This window comes from Mercenaria mercenaria, chromosome 17 (assembly GCF_021730395.1).
Source record: "Mercenaria mercenaria strain notata chromosome 17, MADL_Memer_1, whole genome shotgun sequence".
In the NCBI taxonomy this organism is placed as follows: domain Eukaryota; kingdom Metazoa; phylum Mollusca; class Bivalvia; order Venerida; family Veneridae; genus Mercenaria; species Mercenaria mercenaria.
In genome coordinates this window covers 60,560,300-60,575,505 of record NC_069377.1, presented here as the reverse complement: position 1 = coordinate 60,575,505, position 15,206 = coordinate 60,560,300, and the positions used below count along the sequence as shown (strand labels likewise).

General features: G+C 32.6%; 1 long non-coding RNA gene across 1 annotated transcript; it reads right to left on the bottom strand.

Annotated features, from left to right (window-relative positions):
- Window positions 1–6,819: 6,819 nt before the first annotated feature.
- On the bottom strand, window positions 6,820–13,924 carry LOC123564554 (uncharacterized). Its single transcript, XR_008368078.1, has 5 exons — window positions 13,510–13,924; window positions 12,918–13,040; window positions 10,474–10,566; window positions 10,185–10,269; window positions 6,820–9,148 (listed from the first exon to the last, which is right to left on the bottom strand). It is a non-coding gene; the product is annotated as an uncharacterized LOC123564554 (long non-coding RNA).
- Window positions 13,925–15,206: the final 1,282 nt, after the last annotated feature.

The following is a 15,206-nucleotide window of genomic DNA, read 5'->3' as shown; positions in this document are numbered from 1 at the left end:
ACTGAAATGATGGAAAAGTTCCAAAGAAAATTCCTTAAGGAGCTACTTTTGCTACCAAACAATGTTGCAAACCCGGCCGTGTATCTTATCACAGGAATCCTTCCCATTCAAGCACAAATTGATATCAAAATATTGACGTTCCTTAACAATCTAGTTAATCAAAGTGAGAACAGTATGGAAAGGCAAATTTTGATAAGGCAGTGTGCTGTCAAATCCATTGAAAGTAAGAGTTGGTTAACAGAGACTCGTAAATTAATGTGGAAATACGATCTTGGTACCATTGAAGAACAGTTAGAGACCCCGACTACAAAGTTCCGCTGGAAAAAGGAGGTACACAGGAATGTTTATAAACACTGGGCTGAGAAGATAAACGCAATCATCCCTCTTTACAAATCACTCTTTTACTGCAGAAATGACCCCTATATTCCAGGCAAAGTCCACCCCTCGTACAGCAATAAATTCTCTGCAAGAGAAGTAGAAAGACAGTCAGTTCAACTCCGGCTAACAACGGGAACATACCTATTACAGACTAATCGTAAAAGTTTTAATCAGCATAACATTGGTGAAACTTGTCAACTTTGTTGGTCCTGTGCGGAAACTGCGCAACATTTTGTGTTAGAATGTCCTATACTTGACTCAGTTAGGGTTACTATCATAGCAGATATTGAAAAAGAGTTGATGGATTCATTTCAAGTTAACTTTAACCGTATGAACTCCAAACTAAAAACTCAGTTAATTATAAACTGTCGGCCTGTGCTGATGGGATTTGATAAAAAAGAACAGTGACATGTATGAACTTCAAACACTATGTGGGAGGTTGCTATACTGCTTAAATGCGTCACGATTAAATATGTTAGAAAAAACTTTTTACTGCTAGTGGGAAAATTTAAAGGCCTACAGACATTCCGCTTTACCACTTAACTGGCCTATAGCTTAGCTTAAATTATAGTCCTACTGTCTCCAAATTGAAATCTGAGAACTTGTGTTATCGTGTGTTGGTGGAGGGTTTCCAGACTTTAATAAGGATTACGCATCAGTGCGGTTCTCCTACGAAGGAGGGAAAGGATTAATATAGAACAGAACAGAACAGAACAGAATGGCTGCCCTAGTGCACAGTAAGGCTTCTGGGTAAAGAAATTCGGTACTTAACGGCGAATATTCTAATATACGGCCTTATATGCAATGTAAATGTTCGTTGGGGGTATATTCAACAGCTTAAAGACAAACTGTCAGGGAATGTGACACAATTTATTATACATGAATTTAAACGTGATGTTAATTTCTTTTAAATGCATGTAGGGCAACGCGCATACTTTGAGAATGAATATGGTGTATTAATCAATTTTGTATGTAGCTGCCAAGGGAGAAACGCCGCTAGTGAACATAATGAAGAGCAAACAATTACTATGCAAGGGAATATGACACCACTTACTGTACACCATTTTAAAGGTATTTATATTGTCTTTCAAATGCTTGAACATGCAATGTTCTATAGGGGAAAGTGCTTCTAACGGCATTCTCATAGAAGACATAAGGTAGAAGATTGAATGAACTACCTAAATCATACCAGAGATAAAAACCTGGGCCATAATGAATTTGAAAGACAGTAAATATCTTTAAATATCTGTAAAATGATGTATGATGAATTGTTTTAATATATTATATTCCCTGAAAAGGAACCTGTGCAGCACATTTTTAAGCTCCATCGACCAATAAACGTTAGTGTTTGCAAACGGTGTTACTGCTGTTTCTGTTACTGTTGGTCAAAAAGTGGTTATCTTATAACTGCTAAGTGTCGTCGACGACAGTTAGTAGTTTACCATTGAAATCTTTGAAAGTACGCCGAATTTAACAATTATCAATGTTTCACTATTAAAACCAGAATTATTTGACGACGTACAAGTAGAATTATTTGGAGTGTGGAAAGCAGCTTTAAATACATTATTATCTTTTAATGGTTACGGCATGATATATTGCCTTATATAAAATTTAGTTCAAATTTAGTTTAATCATATTGCATTCCTAATTATTTATGATGATATGGTACAACAATTGTACAAGCCCCCAAAATAAGCAAACGGACCGGGCCGCAAGTTCTCCCAACATCAGCAAAACGGCCTATTACAAAAAGCGAATAGGCGAGAAAGACATAAGAAGAATTATTATCAATATTGAAATATTGAATTAAATTATTTGAATCTGCCTGTTTGTTTCTGGTGTTTTCGAACTTATATATAATAATGAAACTGTTTCCGTCTTCCGCATATCTTTCATTCCCAAATAGAATTGATTGTAATTTATGCGGGTGGAATATATATGTCTCAGTAAGCAAAAAGATTATCTTGAGTATGATAAATTTTAAAATTAAGCAAAAAAGACTGGCGTCTTTGTTTTGATGACTAAAGTCTCACAAATACTTGCTATGTAACGGTGAAGAATATTTGGGCAGGTGAAACACAGGATATCTATAGGACATGACCATATATCTTTAACATTTGAAAGGTCATTAAATGGCAATTTCGTGTTGACCCAATAACGTTTCTGAAGAATAGAATTGGATAAAAATCGATTTTATTATCTTTCCTTGTTTATTAAGATCAACCAAAGTTCAAAGTTCAAATTTTATTGCAATTTTCGACAAATCCTTGCCTTTGGCAATACATACAAAACATAATATATACATCACTTGAAATTTGACATACATACAAATCACATATATAATGCAAAAACAGTACTAATGTAATAGGGAATCGATAGCGACGAAAAATTGGGATCGATCCTCTACGGTAACATGCAATATACCGAATGAGATATATACTATCGAATTAAAAAATGTGTACTTCCGGCACGTGCATAGAGCGTCTGACTTCGGATTTTATGGAAGAATACGCTTTTTCCTTGTGCCTAATTAGCGTCCACATAACTTGTCCGAACCGCAATATCTTGCACACCATGTACAAAATATGGATATATGGTATATATACACGTAGTGTACGCTTGTAAATAAAAGCACCTAGTGAGCAAAGTTCATATAAATAAATATACCTCTCCGGAGGGTGCGCCTATCCAAGAGGCGGAAATTACCTGTAATACAATACAATATGGGCAGTGTTGTTTTTATTCCAAAATCTACCTTAAAATTGATAGGGAATCGCGAAAATCGGGATCGATCCCTCTACGGTAACGTGCGATAAACCGAATGAGATATTTACTATTGAATTAAAAAATGTGTACTTCCGTGCTGTCATTAGACAGTTCTTTTCAAATGTTATTGGATGAGTTGAAGTACGTCGGATCGATTCCCAATTGAGGCAGTGCCTTATTTCATATTATTACGATTCTAAAATTGTTCCTATAACACCAGATCTTAATGCAAATGCTTTATCTATAAAATTACAAAACTGAAATATTTTACCTTTATTTTTCGTTGACATTATATAGCAGAACTTATTCAATGTTGGAAAAGATACATGTCTTATAAATGATTTTCTTAGCTCTGAATATAAAGGACAACATAATAAATTCCGATTCAACGTTCTTTTGCGTACACATTTTACAAAGTCTTTCATTTCTGCTCGTCCCTGTGTATCTTCCTGTTTCGATTTCTAAAGAATGAGAACATAATCTAAAGCAAGGCATCTGTTTACGTAAATTATCATTCTTAACAATGTTGAGATATTCCTCGAAACAAAATTGTGATTTAAATTTCTTGTAGTAATCAAGTTTTGGCATATTTTCAATACCGTCGTGCCACTCTTGTAAAAATTGGTCTCTTAGTCGTTGTTTAAATAACTTTTCATAATTGATATTGACAACAAAATTATCTAAAATGTATGGAAAACCCATATCCCTTATAACCGAATGAATACATTTAGACCAACCTTTAATCATTACCATTGATGCATTGGTCCAAATATATATCATAAATTGGCGACTGCAAGTTATTAACAATTTTATTCCAAAACTTTAATCCTCTTTCCTTGCACAAAACCGACAACGGAAATCTCCATAATTCTCCATAAACTGCAAAATTAGGGGTTTGCTTTTTAACACCTAATACAAATTTATAGAATCTAATCTGAAGTTTATCAATGTCTTTAAGTTTATATATACCCCAAACCTCAGATCCATACAGCAGGATAGGAGCAATCATCGTATCAAAAAGGTATAATTTTGTTTTAACATCAAGTTTAACTCTATCAAATAATGCTAAAAGATTGTGATAGGCTCAGAGACCTTGATCTGAGAGAGTTTTGGCTGCTTCAACGAAGCTACATGTATCAGAAAATTTCACTCCTAGATATGTAAAATCATCAACATTTTCTACTACTTGTCCATTTATAGTTATGATAAAATTATGGACTGATTTACGTTTCTCAAAAACACACTTTAGTCTTATCAACATTTATCTTGAGACCCCATTTTGATGAATAGTCATAAATATTATCTACTTACGCCTGCAAGCATACAGGATCAGTCGTAAACAGTACGATATCGTCAGCAAAAGGTAACAAATATTTGGATATTAACTCCAGGTCAGTATTTGACATTTTGTTAAGGTTCATTCTATTGGAAAAATAGTGGGTCTAAATAAATTAGATTGGCGGGTTTGTTACTGGACAAAAGTCATAAAAGTATACACCATTAGATTTGTCTTGGAACGAAGTATACGACTAGATAATCAAACTACGACTACGACTCTTTCATAAGTCGTACGACGACGAATTTGATAACAAAATTGGTCATGTTTTTTCAAAATCAAGGGTTGCTTCAAAATACACCCGGAGTCCATTTAAAATGTATTAATAGACAGACAAGACATGTATCTAGTTCCTGACACCCTTTAAATTACCCAAACTTTTTCTAAAAGGCTGACAATTTACGATTGAAAATATACTTTAAAATGCTTCAGACGATTGTTTTCATCGTGTTTTGTTGACATGACGGACTACTTTTTTGTTCCTATAAATACTAATATTGCACGGTGAAAACATGCTCGATTCCCGCCAAATAAAATAAAGGATAGTTCTTCACGCCGTTTACCTGAAGGGAGAGTTCTTTATCCCGATTATCATTCTCGGCAGATTTTATAGATCCAATAACACTATTCTAATAGTACAGTCAAAAAGTATTCGAAGAATAATAAATTTTTTTTTTTTTCAAAATATTCTACGACCTGAAATGAAATCTAGAATATCTGATTCATTGAACTATCCAACATTTTTTCAAACGGTCTACTTAATATGATAAAAGCGTTATCGTTCCAAACTTTGTAAAAAAATTCTTACATCCATTACGTTTTTTAAAAAAATGACTACCTCAGGGGCAGATTCAGTATTTGGTGTAAGAGTGGGCGTAAAATATTTGAAGACTAGCGCAAATAGGGGGGTCCGGGGGCATGATTCCCCGGAAAACTATGAAAATAATGGATCCATATGGTGCATTTTGAGCGTTCTGGGGTACTTTATTTGTTATTGACAAAGGACAGGTTTTGTGACAAAATCAACACAAATAACATGCTAATTATAGTCACGTCTTATGAATTGTCAGACTTATTCTTGCGCGAGTATCTCGGAATTTCTTAGCCGTTCGTTTTTTGAGGATTTTCATGGGGAGGGTTTACCTAGGACTAAAATAAAAAGTTTTTTTCGGAGCTCATGCAAACTGTCAGATTTTAAATGTGCCAGCATAGCGAGCGAGAAAAAATGCATTTTTTCCATCAATAAAAAAACAAAACAAAACAAAACAAAAAAAAAACAAGTAAGACAAATTACCTGTGAGATAGAGATAAAAATGCATTTTTATGTTTCACCCAGAACAGAAGACAAATTAAGTTTTCGAGCGTAGCAAGCGAGAAAAAATATGCATATTTTTCAGCCGGAACAAAAGATTATTAGTGCAAGCGTAGCGAGCGAGAAAAAAGTGCATATTTCATATTCTACAGTCAGAATAAAAGACAAATTATGTACCCAAGCGTAGCGAGCGAGAAAAAATGTATATTTTGCAATTATTTTACCCAGAACATAAGACAAATTACCTATGCTCCGGCGATTTTTAGGGGCGGGAGCGTCCCGGTGCCCCCCCCCCCCCCCCGACCTCCGCTATGAATCCACTAATGGTAATACTTCAGTCTGTACGCAGAAATGATTACTGTACAAAATTCATAACCATTTGAACTATTTATTCAAACTTGATGGAGTTTTATTGTACAAAAACGGTCGTCGTTTTGGAGTTTAAGTATGCCTGCATCTTGAGCCTGACAACAGAACAACTTCATAATCTCTGCCGACGTCGTTGATAAGCTTAAATGTTGTAAAACTTTGCTAGATCCCTCTTCCGACATCGACCTTAAAGGCCTTTATAATACTTAAGGGCAGGTCCGGATCTAGCTTGGGAATCCAGTCTGACAATTTCTAACCATTTTTCTACCTGCAAATTGACAATATAAGAAACTCGGATGAATGCCAATTAACATTAATTAGCACAATTTAAGTTGGATCTTTAATGTAGGTAAAGATTTCTTCTGACAATTATTGTCAACGGCTTCCCACGCTAGTCCGGATCCAGAAATACCTTTATTTGATGCAGCGAGGCAACAGTTTAGAAAGAATGTGTCACCAGCGAGACACATAGCTCCCAGCGTGAGTAGGAGTTAGGGTGTTCTCCCCCTGCAAAAGTTTGAAATATAGTTATGTAATGGTGGCATCTGATAGATTTTTTGGTCTGAATTTTGAGAAAATATGTTTAGTATACAGCATCTTCTGTGTATGACTGTACTATTTACGATAAAAAGGAGGAAAGTGACGACAAGTAAAGTAATCAATGATGACTGTTTTAATTTGCAGTATAACAAATTCATGCATGTTCACACAAATAAAAGTGTTATATATGAGCAAGACACAATAATGCATAGACAGTTGTGCTACAAAAGGAAGCAAACTCTTCCCCTTATCGGTATAGTTTGACAATATTCCTTCACGGAGGTAAAAAATGTTTCATTCAATAATTTATAATAACGACGGGTCAATAATGTTATTAAGGCAAAATATATAGAAGTTAAACAACTGAACAAGAAACAAATGCGCATGTCTACATAATATTTATGATGCTTAACAAGTTTTATTTGAAATGAAGAGAAGGAAACTACAATGTAGTTGTCATTCGTCGTTAAAGAAGGGCCACAACTCCAGACAAAATAATCGATCATAAAAGTCAGAGCAACATGTACATATTCATTTCATGCTTCTGATGTATACCTAGTTTCAATTCAGTTGGATGGATCTGTTCGACTTAAGTTCACGAGTTCACGATGTGATGAATTAGTTCAAGATCAAATAGGGCAACAACTCCAGAAAAAACAACAACAAGAATTTGTAACAGAGTTAGCAACGTCCCCTGCCTAAGGACATTTTCATCATACATACTGTATGCCAATACAGCATCTTGGCATGAACAAAATAAAACAAGAGTGCCAGGATGTTAAATATATGCTCGTCAGGTAGATGATGTAATAAAGTATTTTCTGTACAAAACTATAAGTTTGATAGACAGAAAGCCAAAACAGTGACATATCCAATTCTAACAACCAGGATAAAAAGTTTCAAGAATAATCGTTTGTTATAGTGACAACAAAGAGAAGTTAATCTGAAAAAAAATCTAAGTCCACACAAAAGTACTTATCAGGTAGCCTTAGGTCAAAATACATCAAAAACTGGATGTAACATGCGTGTTGTACTACAGAAAAGTAGTCCCAATTTTCTCCTAGGGCTAATATTAACCCTTACCCTGCTGAATTTCTATAATGAACTTGTCCATTTTTCAATTTGGACAGTACCATTAACTGTTAAAAGGGATGCTTACCAAAAATATACTGATTGAATGGCGAACAGTCTGATCATCATCAGCCTGCATGGATGTGCAGGCTGATCGTGATCTACACTGGTCGCAAAGACAGAATAAATCATGTTCAGCATAAGGGTTAATAGAATAGAACTTTACAGTAATAGCTATTTATAGTAACAGCAAAGGATTAGGGGCCTGGTTCTTACTCATGACACACCATCTCATGATGATGAACATTTTTGCCATTGTACATCAAAATTCCTCCATGCATGAACAAGAAATGCTAGGGACAACGTCATTTTTGTATCTGACCTTTGGCCTCTACGTGTGACCTTCGAGCTAGGGGTCTTGGTCTTGGGCATGACACCTTGTTTCATTATGGTGAACATTTATGCCAAGTTATCTAAAAGTCCCTTCATGGATCGCAGAGTTATTGACCAGACACCAAAAAGACTCTATTAACCTTTGACCTCTACGTGTGACCTTGACCTTGGAGCAAGGGTTTGGGTTTTGCGCATAACACGTTGTCTCTTTATGGTGAACATTTATGCCGAGTAATTCCAAAATCCCTTTATGTATGGCAGTTATTGACCAGACAGAAACAGACCCTTTTAACCTTTGACATCTAAGTCTAACCTTGACTTAGGAGCTAGTGGTCTGGGTCTAGCAAACTTACATTGAAACATCCAGAAACATTTTCTATAAAACAAGTATGAAAGTCTTACACTTTTTCTACAAGACTATTTTATAAAGTTACAATTTTTATGTAGAACTTGAAGATTAATCAAAGTCCACACTTTTAACTTCCATATTCATAATATTATTAACAGTTGTGAGGCTAAAAAGTATTTTGTAAATTAATAAAAAGCAAGTTTTTCATTCATGACAATTATTTCTTTTCCCCTAATTCTTGATATTTCTTCTCTGATTCCCCCAATGTGTTTGGAAATAAGATTAAACCTTTTGTATTATCCCTGTAGCCATGTTACAATTTTTATGTAGAATTATGCTCACAAAATTGAAAAAGAAATGTTGCATTGGACACATATTTTCCAGAAGAGTACACCTTTCTTAACTTCCATATGCATTATGCAATTAGCAATTGTTAGATTTCAATGTATTTTGCAAATTATTCTTAGGCAGTTCTTCATACATGATGCATACATTTCTTTCTCTCTAATACTTGATATTTCTATTTCTCTGATTCTGGAAATATGGTACTACATTCTGCACATGTATGATCCATCAAATAGTTCAGTTTTTGTTGACCAGTGCTTTAAACAATTGTGGCCCTTCAGATGATCATCTGAAATGGAAAAATTTAGCTATTTTTACACTAGTATAAACTTTACATGTTTTATATATTCATAAAAACACAAAATTTTAGAATGTAAAATCTTACAATTATAATATTATCAGTCTGACAGACATTATCAAGAAAATGTCATTAAGAAGTGGAAAAACAGTACCTTACACAAGTAATAAAGACTAAGAAATACAGCTTTGAATTCAAACAGAGGATATATATTTGTCTGTATGTCTTCATGCATTCCATTTTCAACTAACACTATATATAGGCACATGATCACTTAATGTCCATAATGTATACTAAATTTCTTATGAATTGTTTGAAACTGTGAGTAGGCATACACAATGTACAAGTGTATTTGTGATATTTTAAAGGACATCACTCAATAAAAAGTAACCTGAAATGAAGTCTTGCAATATGTGCATGCCTACTTCATGTTGATAATTTCATATCAACTTACTTTTGCATGTGACACAGTATGAAAACTGTAGGAGGAGATGAAATATAATTCTTATAATATAAAAAAGGGGCATAACACTCCAAATTTAGATTTTAGGCTAAAATAGATAAAGGCCTTTACATTTAAGGTAAAAGTGTATTACAAGTTTCAAGGGCATTGGATACAAAGTGGGGGAGGAGCTGAGTACATAAAGAACAAAAGAAAAGAAACTGTAACTGTTTCATTTAATTCAAGATTCTAAAAGGACCATAACTTTAGAAAACTGTCATCAGATGTAAAATCCACTATAGTATGTGTATAATTCTGCTGCTTGGCCATGAAGTATACCATGATCCATTTGAATATGATGGAATCTGCAGAAAGAGAGTTTTAATGCAAAAGGTATGAAGGAAGCTATGATATGACAATTTGAAAAAGAAAATGACATAATAACTGAAGAAACAAATAATCAAATTTGATAGTCCTGACAATATGTGCCTGTCCACTTCATGCTGATGTACCAAGTTTCATTTGAACTGATAAATAGTAATTACATAAAAAAATTAATAAATGCAGCTCTAAACTATCCTGTACCTTTTGATGTCTACTGTTCATAGTCTAACCAAAGCTCCAGAACTGGCTGCATTGAGGGCTTTTTGTTCACCATATCATACTGTAACTTAAAAAAAAGCACAACATGTACATTTATATATACATAAATTTTTCTTTCACAATTAACTGTGATTTCTCTATAAATTTTCATTGCTGACACTTCACATTAAAAACAATTTAAAAGTACAATGTACATAATTATAAAATTAGTTAGTTTGTAAAATAAGTGCTGAATGCCATAGCTATTTTCAAAACACTTTTAAGCACCTACCTGTATAAAATGGTGTGTAAATTGGCAGTCTTCTTCTTGGCAATTTTAGCATTCATTGTCCCATTATTTTTTTGAATAAATTTATATCTTCATCTGAAATAAGTATAGTATAGTATATAAAAAAAAACTATGAGGAAACATATTGGTGGTTTTCAAAATAATGAAGCAAAAGTGTGACATAGGGTTTGGAAATTCAAACCTATTTCTTTTGGTGTTCACCTATTTTTTATGATAGCAACTAATTCAAATTTCAAGGAAATATACAACTTCGGGAAAGTGTTGAGAAAACCCAATCAGATAATATTTTGAACAGCCTTCAGTTCATAAGTTCAGAGAATTTCCAGTAAGATGGGTGATAAATATTGTTTTATGACCAGGAAATATGTATAACAGTATTTTTTTTTCAACATATATGAATAGGTGTTTGTGTATAGTTTGAAACTTATTTAATAAATGTTTGTGGACTTTGGTTTTTAAAATCACCCTTTCTGCACAAATCTGACATAAAATTAAAATTTTACCTAGAAAAGTGGTTGCTGAATGAAAAATAATTAACATATTATTATAAAACCTATTTTTTTCTCACATTTTGCAGGTTTATAAACCACATTCCAAATTTCAAAAATGTCTGGTGATTTTAATTTCTAAAATTGTCAACTCAAAATTGAGTTATTTAAGAGATGCACAGGGGACACATACTAAAAATCAGTGTAATATAATTCATTATTAGTTTTTCTGTTCAAAACAAGATTAATGGTGATCATCTTAAGACAAAAGTCTATTGAACAATTAGTTTATTCCACAAAATAACTACAAAACTGAAAATTTTCACAACACAAACATGAAAATTCAGCAGCATGTAATGCTTTAAATGAAAAATAAGTGACTTTAAACACAGTTAATACATTGAAATCATTTAGTTTACATGCACTGCTTATTCACAGTAGAAAAATGACAAAATGCCATGCATGGTAAAATGGAATGGTAAAATCCATACATACTTTATAATCATCATCTACTAATTTTAAGAAGATGCACAGGGGACAAATGGCAGCAAAATATATATTCATGGAATATGTTCATAGTAAGTAAAATTCTTTCAACTACACAATACTTGCTACTGAATATTTACATATGTAGGTAAACTTTAATTAAAATTGATGTTTCCCCTTTTAAACCTGAAAATTGCCAACTTGAGAAAAATGCAAAAAATAAAATTTAAATTGTCCTAGGATTCTTATATAATGCTTAATTATCAAGTAATGCCCGCATTTAACTTACACACTGCTATGAATATAGAACTGCCACAACATATTACAATATAAATGCTATGATAACTGATGAATGTCAAAAAAAGGTGCACAGGGGACATCACTTTGGCTTAATATGTGAAGCTGAAAGCTGCTTTTGTAACCATTGTAACTTCCATTTAGAGGGAAATAAAGTAAAAACCCATTTTATTTAAAGAATACTTACAAGGGACATTTTTGGGTGTATAGACATATATGAAGATTCTGAGAAAGTTGATTTATAAAACAATAAAATCATAAGGTGTCTTCAAAGCTGTATTAAAGATAAAGATCTTAAGAAAAGTAATGAGGTTATGAAATTGTAGTGTTCAACTTTTAAATTTATCACTATTTTTTTATGAAGGGGCTTCCATCACAATTAAGACATGAACTATTGGTAAGAATAAAATGTAGTTAATGTAAAGAAGTACTTTGTTTTAAATGTGCAGAGTTTAGATTACATAAGAAAAGCCAAAGTTGTGACAATTAAGTTTGGTTTGAAAAAAGTAAAACACACTTGAAAACTATCCTTCATGCGAAATGTCACACTTTTGGTGCAGAGGGGACAAAATTAGCTATATAATTTAACATAACTTTAAAAATGCTTGAGTCATTCATCTGAAATTGCACACATTTCTTGAATACATTAATTTGGATATGATTTGTCCCAAAACACATTCTAAAACTGAGCTGAATTAAAGTAAGGTGAAAAAGAAGAAAAAGCTTCATTATTTTGAAAACCACCCATATAATTATAAGGAAATCAGCATTATATATGGAATCTTGACAAGTATGGATTTATGTATCTTAAAACTACTCATGTAGCTTCATTTCTTTATGCTGATTCTTTAGGTCTACAGCACAGTTGATTTATGAAGTTGAACAATTCATACATGTCATGTAAAATAAATAATTATGATACTATTTATTAATCACATCTTGCTGTAATATAGGCCTACTGTATGTTATTTCATTCCATTGTATAAATGTATAAATTTGTTGATATTTTGGTGCATGATCATGCTTCATTCAGACCCTTGACCTAATGTCAGCTATGCAGAGGTGTCCTTTCTTTGGCTTACTTACAGACATTGTTCAATTGTTTTACGAAATTATTGTAGAATATATATATATCTATAGAACATTGACATTTACCTAGCTGTACTGTTGGTCGACATCATGTATTCCTGTTGAACAAGAAATGTCAATGTGAACGCCCAGCACAGGTTCAAAAAGTTTGCAAATGACATTGTTTCCATGGTGCAGGTATTCATTCATCTGAAACAAACACATGACGGATTAAATGCACAGTAGACCTTGATTCTAATTAATGTTACTTTAGAAATATTGATGGTTTTTGCCGGATGATTCAGCACGTCCAATCAGACATATTTTATGGCATAAATGCAGAGTCTATGTTCAAATTATGTCAATTCGAATGCAAAAAGTACATCAACGTTTTTTTCTATGACAATGATCTATTCTGTCTATTCTGATCGATTCACTATCTATGAAACAATGCGTTAATTCTGCATCGACTCTATTTCAAGATCTGAGAATGATTTGTTGTGGTATCTAATGATAATCTATGGTGGCAGTGATACAAGCATGCATATGCTATGTTCTCCGCCCAAAAATAGGCAAATCATTCTCAGATCTTGAAATAGAGTCGACTGATTATCAACCTTACTTTGAACTCGTTGCAAAAATAATTAATTTATATAAATCTATATAACTTTGCACTTACCATTGTTCCTAGTCCCAGAACAACTCGACCTGTCAAAATATGTAAACACGAGGGAGGCCTTTTGACAGGATAGTCATGTAAACTTCCGAAGGAAATAGTCCAAATTTATTCCAGTTACTTCCATATGTGGTATTATCGTGAATTATAATTATATGCATAATGTATCGCATATAGATTTAAGCATAAATTTAATGTTTGTGAATCCTGTGCTTTAACTGTTTTCACGTTAAGCGCCGAAAATTATGAAATCCATAAGACCATGTGCTCAGCCTGATCACATTTCTACGCACTAACACATTTTTGTGGGAAAAAATATGCTGAAATTTACATTTTATTCTGTCAATTACTTTGTGACTACAACCGTTTCTAAAAATAAAATTGACACATCTGACTTTTATGTGTATTGCCCTTGTAATGATATTATGGATTTTTTGTCATAGATACGCATGTTTATCTCAAATTAGTTGTGAAATGATGATGTCTGCATGAAAAAAAAGAGAAAATAAAAATTATCTGAAATTATCGACTCTAAAAGGCACTTTCATCAAATTTATTTAAAAATTGATTGCTCGCAGGAAGTAGATATATTATCTAGGTACATTTTGGTCACAATTTTAGGCAGAATAATGCTTGAATGTAGCAGCTGTCGATTTTGAAAAAATATGACCATCTAAAAATATTTTTTTCTGTCTTCTGTCCGGATTTTCGGGTACAAGTTGGCATTTGTTTTTCAAGATATATACTTCAAAGGAGAGCTAAATCATTTTCAATAGGCATTTCATTCATCAAATTATGTAATTCTTCAGTAAAAATTCGCAAAATGGTTGTAAAGACAAGCACTAAAATGTCGATATTTTGGCTATAGAATGTACCTTAAGATCTATACATTGTTCAATATCATTTAAAAATAGGATAAAAAGCAAGGGAGATAATGGCTCTCCCTGTTTTATCAAGATCAACGTTATACACAGTTGTCTCCCTTCCACCGTCTAACTCAATAAACAGATCAATATGGGATATTTTAGCGAGTGTTGCAGACGATATGCTTCGGCTATTTCCGCTTAACACACCTACGGAAGGTACCGAACATAAATACCAGGATTATAGATACTATAAAGACGTGAGAATAGAGAATTCATTTTGTACCAATTTTAGTACCGGTACAACAACAACAAATACAGTCTTCTTTAAAATGATTTTTACCATGTTACATACAGTGTAACAACATTTATTTAATTAATTTATTTCATTTATTTAATTCGCTTTTACAATAATATACAATACAGAACGGGAAAAAAAGAAGACAACGAACGATACATTTACGTAATTTTATTCTTTTATTCTTTTATTTTGCATAAGATATATTCAGTATATGAATATATGATCTTTATCATCTTATTTTTATTTTGTTTTAAAGAAACTAAGACATAAAAAGTATAAATACACAAAATCATATATGTTAGGCGAATCAAAACAGGTAAAAGTAGCGTAACATACACGTACATGAAACATGTTTTAGCACATATAGTACACTATAATCTTTAAAAAAAAAAAAAAAGGAGAAAACAATAGAAAGCAGGAAAAGTTTATAATTTGAAAAGTGCTTACAAACTTGACTGTTTCATTTTCAGATATTATAAGTAAATGTGAGTATATTACGTTCTTTTATTACATTCAACAGAATGTTTGATGAATTC